Source organism: Indicator indicator, chromosome 4, assembly GCF_027791375.1.
Source record: "Indicator indicator isolate 239-I01 chromosome 4, UM_Iind_1.1, whole genome shotgun sequence".
NCBI lineage: Eukaryota > Metazoa > Chordata > Aves > Piciformes > Indicatoridae > Indicator > Indicator indicator.
The window spans coordinates 3,521,720-3,534,000 of NC_072013.1; the positions used below are offsets into that span (position 1 = coordinate 3,521,720).

At 38.4% G+C, this 12,281-nt stretch overlaps 1 protein-coding gene across 6 annotated transcripts in view; it reads right to left on the reverse strand.

Annotated features, from left to right (window-relative positions):
* The window catches only part of NRXN3 (neurexin 3), a 909,976-nt gene that overhangs the window by 285,142 nt on the left and 612,553 nt on the right, over positions 1-12,281 (reverse strand). The gene's annotated exons all lie outside the window — the stretch shown is intronic.

Consider the following 12,281-nt stretch of genomic DNA (forward strand, 5'->3'; position numbering starts at 1 on the left):
TTAGCCCTCTTGAGCTTGAGAGCACTGATTGCATCAAATTGGGCATGGTTACATTTAGTGGCTCAGTATTCACAGAGGACAGGCTCAGGCATTTGAAATCTCCATTTAAGCTCCCTGCTGAGCTTGCAGGCTTTCAGAGCCAAAGATGCACTGAAACCTAGATGGACACTGTGCTGCCAGTGATTGACTTATTTGTGTCAGTGCTGTGCACCAGGGGAATACTTCAGATGCACAATCTGCAATGATCTTGCACTGATCTGTGTGACATGACATACCAAGGCAGGGGATTAATGGTCCCCTACCTTATTTACACAGATGTAAACAGTGAGCATAAGGTAGTTTCAGGAGTGAAGTTATGCAGCTGATGACTCAGGAACTCATTTGTGCAAGAAACCACTATCAGTGAAAGAAATCTTTATCACACTAGAGGTAAGAACACCTTTCACATTCTGTATTATTTTTGCTAGGCCAGGAAGTACCAAGTCAGGTAACTACTAACAAAGATTTGAAGTATGCAAAACCAAAGTCAAAGAATATCTTAAATAACTCTCAAGTAGAAAAATTACAGTTTGAATGCTAAAGAATATTTCCTTTTGAGCGCTTTTTTTGTGCGATTAACGTGATGGAAGACATTCAAGGCAGCCATGCTGGAAATACCTTGTAAGTACCAATGCTGAACTGAACTGGTGACTGAATTTGTTCTGCCTTGCTTCATACATCTCCCTTTTTCCTTTCTTTTTTTTTCTTTTTAAAGGCTTGTACATTTTTTCTTTCTTCACCTTCCGTATCAGACAGATGCCACAAGAGCAGTGAATATTAAGCAACATCCTCACACTGGTACCTTTGGAAATGAGCTTCAAAGCACTAATTAAGCCAATACACCTTTGGCAATGTCTACAACCCTTTCATAGTCACAGCGGTGAGAATTGTGCAGTCATGAAATCTGAGCAGGAAAACAGATGGTCTTAAATAAAAACTTTGCATGCAATTTGTTTTGCAACACTGTATGAGGTCTCCGACTTGATAAAAAAAATAGGGAGGAGCAACACCAAAGAGACTTCTGTCTTTGAACTCCTGTGTTTAATTTAGTTCAAAGATTAAAATGAAACAGCATAGATACAAATCCAAAGGAGTCCAAGAACACAGAATTGGGGTGCTATTTAGTACAACTGGGGAAGTTCTCAGAGCAGTGATGCACTTATTTTCATTACTACATTTCATTTTTGGCGAGCAGTGGCAGTTAAGAGAAGGGAACCCCACAAGCCTCCACAGGGGCTCAACTTGAAGCACAGCAGGAAAAATAGACATGCCATCATCAGGTTGCTTGCAGTCATGACTGAAGCAAACTCCTAGTTTAAGGAGCCATGCTCAAGCTGTCAAAGGCTTCAAATTCCAAACCCACTAAGTGAAACCACACCAGGACTGTAAGGGATGTTGACTACAGAGCCCTGTGTAAGTAGAGGAACGCTTCATAGTGAGGCAATGTGGCAACTTGGAATAGTATGGGCATTATGGGGAGACAGAAAATGTCACAGAGAACTCACAGATATTAGGAAATTATCCACTCCATAAAGCTTCCAAACAAATTTCATCAGCACACCATTACTAAACTCCATTGCTTTGGAAAATAAAAGAATTAATGCCAAAGCCAACATCTGTGATACCTTTCAGCATGATACTGCAAAGCACAAGAGTGTAACTTAGTAGTTGAGCATTTTGAAACACTAAGTTTTATTCAAGCACCACAGGAGAAACCTTTCAAATTTGAGCAAAAGTCATCCAGTGCACAGGCTGGTGCTGTGATGTGCACCTGCATCATTGCTGCTGCTATAAGAGTTCTTACACTAACGTGAACAAATACTCAAATTCCAAAGTATCAGGTGGATGCATACTGTAAAACCTGCTAGTAATGAGGGATTCATTCAATGCAATCTACACACTAAAGGCAGGTGATACTGACAGTTAACTGCATTTGTTCGCCCTCAGCCTGTGTGACAGTTTGTCTCCTCAGTTCTGTTCATATTTACCTTCTCCAGCTCAACCAACAGTTAATAGAGAGATATCTTAATTGTGTCATCAAACCTTAAGTTGATGGAACTAATATCAACCGTTAACTGTCTCTGTTAGATACTGACAACTGGCTCCAAACAAGTTCAGTGCTGCTTGACAGAGAACAAACAGCTGTGCATTGCCTTCTGTCAGGCATCTACTGCCCATTTCTCTCTTGTTAAAAAAAAAAAAAAAAGAAAAAAAAGAAAAGCTGGGAAGCCATCTAATGTAAGTCAAATGGAATTACCTAGTTTTATAACCTGAATTTCCAAAGGCTTGAAGAAAACCTCGGGAGTTCTACAGAATCAGAACAGCAGTGATGTCAATAGCAAAGTTAACTAGGCAAGGTACATTCAAGCAAAACCAAATCCCACTTTAAACAGTGCAGGTACATTTGTTGAATATTTTTAGAGCTCTGAAAACACTACCAGGACATCAAAGAAGGACACAAAATAACTAAAACTAATCTTCCACCTGGTGGATCTGCTGAGGTGGGAGGAAAGGGAAAGTAGACTTGCATAATGTGCCATGTAAATCTGGTAACCAGCATCTAAAAGTACTCTCCCCAACACGTCCAGAAATATCAAGCATTCCTTTGACATCTTTTGCAAGAAAGAAAAATAAAGGACCCAAGGACATATGTCTGCTCTGCACATTTTCTCTTCACTTTTGGGAGTCATTCCTCTTCAAAAAAGTGATACAGGGTAGCAAGCCACAAGGCAGAGAGAAGTCTACCATTGAGAGTGTACACGGAAGACTGTCTTTACCATTAGTCATCCTAAAGCTGTGGGTAGTTTGAAGCCTTTGCATGAAACAGTTATTGCCATGGAGGAAGCAGAAGGAATCTGTGGCAGGAAAGAAAGATAGCATGCAGCTCTATGTGTTAATTTTATTGCTGTTCAAAAAGAAATACCAGAACCAGGTTTCTAGCTAATGTACCGGAAGCCACAACAGCCAGAGACAGTCTCATAAAACAAAATTACTGAAATCCTGGAGCAGCCTTTACTGTCCAACACATAGGTCCACAGGACCCAGACCTCTAACAACCAGAGAACAGCAGCTGCAAGAGGGGAAAAGCTGCCTTGGCAGATACTTCAACCACCAGGTGAGTACTGTAGTCTTACCCCAGAAGTAGAACAATTGCATATTGCATGCCAAAGTGTATTTAACTTGGTGAGGAGGGTTTCTTCTGTCACTTCCTTCCTACGTTCAAACAAATGTGTTGCAGAGGAAGGGATGTTAGCTCACTTCACAGCAGAAATTCAGTCCAAAGCAAAATGGTCAAATGCACCTGGCCCAAGTCAGGCTATATGCAAGCCTATGGGATGCAGTGAAGAGTTTGCACTTTCACTCTGGAAGCTACAAGGGATAGTTTATATCAACTTAAACGACGTCTAGATTTTAGGTGACAAAATTATCTCACATGTGGACCCATTCCTACCACATTTTAAAGAAAAAAAAATCTTACTTGTAAGAGTGGGAAACTCTGCCTAGAGGCTTTCAGCACACAAGGATGCCTCAGTTTTTCCACACCCTTTTGCAGCAGCTTCTAAGGCTGCTTGTATGGACAGCAGCACTAAAGAGTTATGGTTTGTCAGAATATAATCTGAAGGAGTTAATGTCTCAGACATTGTGGGAAGCAGTAGCCTTGCCGTCAGGTCAAATACGTGCTTTGTGGTCAAGACAAGGAACAAAATATGCCAGCTCAGGAGGGTTTGGAATGCATTGGAGGATGGATGGCCTTGCACCCTTGCCAAGTTTGTTCCACTGAGATAAGGAAGTTTGCTGCATGCTATGCAAAGGGTAATAAAATACAGGGTCTCTGCGACCCCTGACTCCATTGGTAGAAAGGGTAATAAATGCTTCCCTTCCCACTACAAAGTTTCCCTTCCCGCTACAAAGCAAAACCTCTTTAGGCAGGGAATAAAACCCTGACAGGCATATGCCAAAAACCAAAGACCCAAGGAACAGACCAGGAAAGACATCACTGGAACCCTGGCTGGAGATTTGGGTCTTCACCTATTCTCTTTCTCTCCCCCCTTTTTCTTAGACACATCAATCTCTTTTCGTATGGGCCTATGGTGTATATCTTAATTCAGCCCAAGCAAATAATTGAATCTGAGTCACTCCCTTTTTCCTCTTTGTTGGATCAAGTGGGACATGACAGGGTGGTTAAACTGGAGCTGGAGGTTTGAGAATGTGATTTCATTGTAAGCAAACCTGCAGCAGAGAACAATTGCACATTCAGTGCTGAACCAAATGCTTGTCACCTTAACATCCAGTTATCCCACCTCCCTCTTGTGCTAGGAAATATCTCTCTACTAAGAAATTTCCACTAGCTTTCTGCATCCGAGACAAGTCACTACTATACAATCCTTGTTTTAAGACTAGATTATCACTAAGATACCCACCGACCTTGTCCTTTTTTACCACAGTGCCAAGGTTGAGGAGTTACTTGAATTAGATTTCTTTTTGAACTTTTCTACTGAAAAATAAGTTTTGCCAAGAGCTGTAAGTTCACCAGTCTACACGTTACTTGCACATGTTCAGCAGATACTTGGCCAGGATTAATTTGTGGTCTGTTTCCAGATTGATTCCTGCAGCATTCACCATGCATTACAGCTACAATTCACCAAGGGATACTATTTGTTTCCTTATTATCTTTATACAGGACTTCTTCTACTTACAAATTATCTGTGAATATTCTTAGTTCTTCTCTGAATACTATCTATTAGCCTTTGCCCATTTGTTGATGTATAAGTGTTTATGAGTAGATAAAAAAATCTGAATACTAAGGCTTTTTCTAAAGCAGAAGTGTTTTGTTTCTGTAGTCAGAGCACACTGCTTCTTGAAAAATGGTTCAACATCTCCCCTGAACAAATGTGTTACCCAAACACATCATCACTAGTCTTAAAGCAAGGTTGGGGTATCTTTTCTTGCTCAGAATTAATTTCAAACATGACCTAATTGGAACGCCAGGAAGTAATTATATTCTCAAAGTTTCAGGGGGATTTTCATATTATTATCTCATAGATATTATTTTCTTATCTACGTTGTGTGAAACCCATGAGCTGCAAGTTTTTCTATGTGTACCTTAAGGAATAGGAGAATTGTAGGTAGACCTGGAAATAATTACATATTTATGTCAACGTGTACAATTTAGCTGATCTCAGAAGACAAGTTACACAAAATTCACCCACAGTCTTCACTTAAAATATGTATATATATACACACATCAGCTATTCCAACACAGAGACCTCAGCTTTAGACAGGCTGTTCCTTTTACACTCTACCACAGATTACATAATTTTAGCCATCCCCCCACAGGTTTAAATCTAAGCTGAAGAAAGCTTTCCTACATCTTCCTAAAGGATTAAAAGACCAATACTGGTAGTTAGAGCAGAATTTCAATACCATTTCCACATGAAAACAAAACAAAACAAAACAAACAACAACAAAAAAGAAAAAATCCCTAAACAAACAAACAAAAAACCCACAAAACACCAAAACGAGCAACAAAGCAATTTTACGAAGCAGCTTTAAAGTTCGATGTAACTGATGAAATATCAACTTTATTTCTATCCCCATTTTCTCCCACTTAAAACAAAACTACTGTTCCCAGTTCAATGACACAGAAATATGCTCTACCTGATCCTGGGCTGTGAGTGTAAGTATAGTGCTGTGAAAACTACACAGAAATGTATGGGATCTTAGACAAAGAATGACAGAATCTGCACAGAACTTACTTTAAGAGTCCTCTCTCCTCTTTCTTTCTTTCTTCATTCTTAACCTTGTGCTCTTAAGGCACAACTGTTGGATGTTTTTTTAAAGCTTACATGAGAGGGGAAAAAAAAAAAAAAAAAGGCAACCCACAGCTGTTTGATCTCTGGCATTTCCAAAAAGCTTTCATTTGCAGATAAACTACACCTGCACATGTCAAGTTCAAAAACCTTTTCTTAGAATTAAATAGGGAAGCTTTTCAACTCTGTAAGCTATCATTTCCTATTTTGAAATAGCATGAAACTCCCAGCTTTCAATGGCAGGGAGACGAGACACCAGAACATGAAAGCAGGTGGGGTTCAGCTGCAGGTATTGTTCTTATTTTGCTAGAAACCCCTCCACACAAACACACCGATAATAATTTTGCTTTTCCAGTGTGTCCTAGTAACAGCAATACAAAAAGAATTTAGAACCAACCATGTAATTAGGTGCATTTATTTCAACCTTGCATTACTGGAGATAACAAGATGAACAGCCAAATGTGAACTTTAACAATCCTGTAATTATAGCCACTGAACCATACGTTACTGAAAGAATTGTGCAAAACCCAGATGCAAAAGAATCAATGGGGTATGTAAATAGAAATGAAACAGTAAAATAATCAAGTGATGAAAAAGTAATGTGCAGCACTAAATAGCTTCTCTATATCTTTTGCTTGCAATGTTTAACGAACACTTTGGGTTTTCTTTCCTCAATTTGTCACCCTTTCCACTACCATATATGGTTCAGAGGTTATTGTTTTAAGTGGCTTAGCAGAAAATACCTTGGTAGCTGCTGACAACAATTGTCTGTAAGCAGAATTGCAGGAATACCGTTGGATCTTCTCAGAATTTAGTTTACACAGCCGAGGCAGGCTTCAAGAAATTATTATAGTTGCCAAGAATTAGGACCAATCCTCACCAGAGCTCAGGAACTAGGATGAGCCTATGAGAAGTGGCAGTATCCTGATTTTCAGTGCCCAAGCTCATACCAGCTCTGAAGTCAGCCCATCCCCGGGGGCAGACTGGTTTTAAGAGCCAAAGAACAGACACAAAAGGCAGAAGACTATCATCTAGAGGCAAGTTCTTCTTCCCCAGAACACCTACTTTGTGACATACTAATATCTGTATTTCAGGCTCTCTGAAGCTATTTTAGTCTACAAAAGAAGAAACATTTAACCTGGATTTTAACATTCCTAATGCATCTTAGCCTCCCTAGTCACCTGTTCTCTATTTTAACCTATTGACTTCTGGTTTTGATGACACAGAGGCAAAGGAATTCTTTAATCACTTCCTGCATTTCCCACCAGTTTACTACACAACATGTGTTAATTCAGCAGCATCTGATGAAAACATCCTCTGATCCTCTGTGCTCCCACCTAAGAATGCCCTGCTTAGAGATGAAAAAACACTGGTTGTCTTTTTCTTCCTAGCTATGGAAACTTTAACATCACTGAAGGAGCAATCTTGACAATGCCAGACTTGACAGAAACTAAGTTTCTTCCATCTCCCATTAAAAGGTTTGAACACACCTGTATGATTAGAAATACCATTAATGTTGACAGAAAAGAAACTTAGACCTGAGTAATTAAGTTAAAAGGAACATGGGGAGCCTAACTCCAGCCTCTCCTCTTCCCCACGTAGTTTGAAGTATACAATATTCTACTCTGCTTTTAAACAGAAGACCTTTTCCTCCAGATTCAGTGAAGCTAAAAGATGACTGCAAACTCTTTGTCTACAACTAAAAGAAACATAATTTAATTGTAATGTTCTGATTCTAAAATGTTAGCTATAAATAGTAACTAATTCACAAACTGCCTGGAAATCTGGAGCAGATGCAGTATTAGTTACCTCTTTTATATATTCTAATACATACTTTATCTATAAGGTACTATCTTAAGCCAACAGAGTCGAGGCACAAGATGAGGAAAGATAAACTGCCATGATGCATGTTAAGGAGCCAAGGTATTTCCAGTGGATTTCTTTACTCATTATCAAGTTCCAAAACCAATTTCCAAGTTCTCAAAAATTTAGGATGGTATCATAAACTGCATACATTTCCTGACATCTTTTATGCCTCTCTTTTGATCACAAGAGCAGCAGCCACCTTGAGTGAATTCTGCTTTGTTAATAATTCTAATTGCAAAAACCATTTAATACTTCACTTGTCCTGGCTAGTAGGAACACAACAGACATATGAACTACTGCACGGCCAGGTGCTTGCAAGGTAATTATCACCTTTATTGCTGGAATAAGCTATGACAAGTTGCAAAACACACATATGCATAGAAGTAAAAAAAAAAAAAAAAAAAAAAAAAGATTTGATAAGGGTGGGGAGCAAGCATTTTACAAATCTCTGCTAAAATCATTGCTTGGCTGGCTGAGTGAGAAGAGGTTAAGAGAAAAGCAAAAGCTGCTTCTGAGCTCCTGTTTACTTCAGCAGATAAACAAGTTTGGATTAGAGGGGGAAAAAAATTGAGGTGTCAGCATACTTCAAAAGCAGAACATTTTACTCAGTACACTTTCCATTAGCTGGATTGCTTCTAGCTGTCTCTCTCTCATTCTAACATTTTATTCACTGATTTAACTTACAATGGTGTCAATGACAAAATAGAAACTACTGATAAAAGCATCACGGAATCAGTTGAATCCATGCAGTTTAGACATATTCTTCCCTAATTACACCATGTATTACTGTTGGGTAATTTTCTGCACAAAGCCAGGAAAATAAAAAAGACATGCTTAATTTTTATTTTATTTTCTTCTCCATCCATACATCTTCTTTCTAACCTGTCTTTAAGTAGCAGAAAAGAAAACAACCCATAGACATTCATTTGGGTGGTCTGGATACCAGAAATACCACAGCTGTGACTACAGGACTGAAGCTGCTCTCTTTACCTGTACTTCTGATAAGCATACACACAATATTGTTCATACCAAGTGCACTAGATTGCTAAGCACCATATGAAAATCAAAATAAAAGCAGTCATTGTATAGGAGCCTTTTACAACACCAGTGCCAGGAAGGATTATCTCCACTGCCTGCATAGCAGTTATACTGATGAAAATCTGTGAAGGGAGTCAGCAGCAGTCCTGCATCCAATGAATTCAGCAGGTGGACTGTTACATGAGGGAGTGGGGCTCACTCAGTATGTCACCGGAATCAAGCTCCAGAAAGCGTAGACAATATTAACAATGCTGCAAGCTGCTACTGCAGGATAGGCAAGTTCTGTATAACTCCATAAGCAGACAGCATCAAGGAGCAAGACAGAGAGATGGTTGGAATGAACATCACAAATCTATGGCATTTCCCACCCACATTTACAAAACCTGCATACTTGGCATGTGAAAGAAGGAAGTGATTGATCATCAAAGAGAATGACAGAATGAAGTCGCACGGGAAGAGAGCACCCACCACAACCCTACACAGACTGGAGCCTGGAGTTTTAGCACCTAGGCCTGGACAGGCATATTACTGGATATCTACTAGCTGTTGTGTCTTACGGTGCATTCATCAAACTGCTTATTTGGACTAAGGCCATGTTACTCATTTACTGTAACAGATTCTTATTCTGTGCCTCTATACATCTTCTACACCACCATCACACTTCAGGAAAAGGTCTTGGAATAAAATGAGAATCACGTTTCTAGGTTGTAATCAATTATTATTCATCTTTTACTGTGGATGCTATTTCATTTCATTACTGTCCTGTTTTCCAGCAATGACTATTGCCAGTGACTGCAGAAAGAACATTACATTAATTTTATTTTCACAGTGGACTCATCAGAAACCTTTTCCACTGACAACATAAGGAAAAATGCTAAAGCCTATCCAGAGCAACTTCCCCTCCCCTTGTTTACAGAACATAACTATAAGATATATCCCATATAAGGTGTCCATACACAATCATGATGGGTATAATAGTTAAATCCAGCTGTATGTACTATACTCAGGATAGCAATATACCAATTAACTAGAATTAGAAGAATAAATTGCCAGGCTCTGCAAATAAAATCTACCAGTTAGAAGACAAACTGCACATCTATTTGTATCTACCTCTCATGTGCTCTCAGGAAAGTACTAATAACCTCTTCAAATCCTTACATTTCATCAGAAGATGCCATAAATCACTTTCCTGTATCTCATATGTGGGAACACATCTTCCAATAATCTGTGATTATACCAATTCTGCAATTCCAGAATCTACTCTAGCCCCACTGACAATAACATAATGCAAGCTTTGATTGACTTAATACCACTCTCAGGACACAGAGAGTGGTACCATAGCAGAAACTTGTAGCACAAGATGCAGCTCTACATTTTCTCATTTAAATGTTTTCCATTTCCACAAAACTCCTGCACAGTTTCACCCCACAGTGAATATTTCAAAATTTATCTTTTGAAACCATCTAAAATACAGAGTACATTTTTGCCGAGCTGGACCACGATTGTGGAGAAAAAGATATTAAAACAGAAGAAAATGAAAAAAGGAAAAAGAAATTCCATGCGTAAGAAGAAAAGGGGAGATGTCAAAGATGGTGTGAGAAGAGTGAAAAATACAGAGGAAAGAAGAAAATATGTCAAACCAAGTCTGTAAGAAAAAAAAATTAAGAGGGAGAAGAAAGGAGAAAAGATAATGCATTTTTACTGCAAGATGATATAAAAGACATATGATCCCCATTAAAATCCCCTGTTCTGACTGTTGACAATGCATTACAATACAGCACCTCAAATATCCATTATACTTTTCCATCTGCTAAAGAGTAGATGTTGAAAAGATAGATGCTGAAATATGGTATCAATAATTTCCTACAGCCACTGACTTCAAAATCAGCATAGATAAACCTGGGCCAGGATACCTTCCTTATCGGAATATGGGCAACAAACAGTTTCAAATCATGTTAGACTGAAAAGATCATCCTTGTTGCAGTTCCCTTCAGAAAATAAGCACAAACATGTTGCAGTTCCCAGTTCAGAAAATCAGCACAAACATATGTCAGTATCACAAACCCTTCAACCTTCTAATACCTTGGTATTAATTATATTCTGGGAATTGGCATGAAAAGGATGATTTCTCCTTGCTGACCTATGCCTGCTAGGATACTGAGCTACATATTTAAAGACCAGCACTCTGGTCCAATCTTATCCTTTCTTATACTCTAGGAAAGAGAGATAATTTGTGTAAACTTCAGTAATCAAGACTTCTGAGGCATCTAAATTATAACAAAGGAGAAGTGCCTTGTTTGCTCCTAGGAGAATAAAATCCTGCTGTCGACAGCAAGAGATCTAATCTATGGCAAACATTTCCGCAGTGAAGGAAACATGGTTAATTGTGGAGTTCTATTTGTTTGTGAAAAAAAATAGAGGAGCAATAAAAGGGAAATTAAGGATCATTAGAGAAAAAAATCTTCTTGATAGTGAGCACTCTAGCTATGAAATTGTCTCTCAGAGGAAAATGGTGGATGCCTTAGTCTATTGGTCATTTTAACTGGAATGGATAAAATCCTGTGGAAAGTAACAGGACTCAACACAATTCACTGAAAGCTTCACAAATTGCTCCTGAAGTCTTCTAAAGAGCTACAGCCTTAAGAAGCAGAGTTCTACCAATAGTCTTAAAACCCTAGAGATTATACTTCTGAATTCATGATAAACAATGTGCAAGACCTTCCCATATGGGAAGTACCATATGAAATCATCGTCCACACCATATGTACTTACACACCACGCTTGGCATGCTTTATTTCGTCTTTTTTATCTCTAATTCATGCCTTTTTCATATTTCAGGTTCATTTTCTGAAATACCATTTATTGAGTTGTACCAATGCTAAATAATTATGAATTTGAGATAATTTTGAGAAATATCAATATATTTTTCTGTAAATGACAACTTTGTTTTGCCAGTGAATTCCATGCTCTGCATTTAACTCCACGATAATAATTATCTTTATTTCATGTACTGCATTTTTATTGAAATGGTTTTAATTCTTTGTTAGTTTCTATTTCTCTCATGGCTAATTCAAGTAATGCACAAGAAACCAGGATATTTTTGTTATTAACTTCCTGTTTGTTCCCTGAGGCAAGTCCCATTATTTCCATGTGCTGTGCTTTCACCTACTTGCACAATGCTGGCTGGCATATTTCAAAGAAATCTAATAGGCTTTTTTTTACTGTAAGGCTATCAGAAAGAGTAGATATAGAACAAAATTCAGGAGCTGAATTGCAAATTAGAACCTCTAGATTAGGTTCTTATTCCTTATCAGCTTAATTTTAAAATATCAAATTTATTCCCAACCTAAACAAGAATATATTCCATTCTAAATACCACATTAGTGGGTATAATTAAAAAAAAAAATAGCAGAGCAACAGATACAGACAGTCTGATGTTGTGGGCAGGATTTCCTCAAGTATTGCTTCTTACAGAGTGGAGAATTCCTCTTCCTGTACACCCAAAACTCAAGGGACTGTGCATAGCAA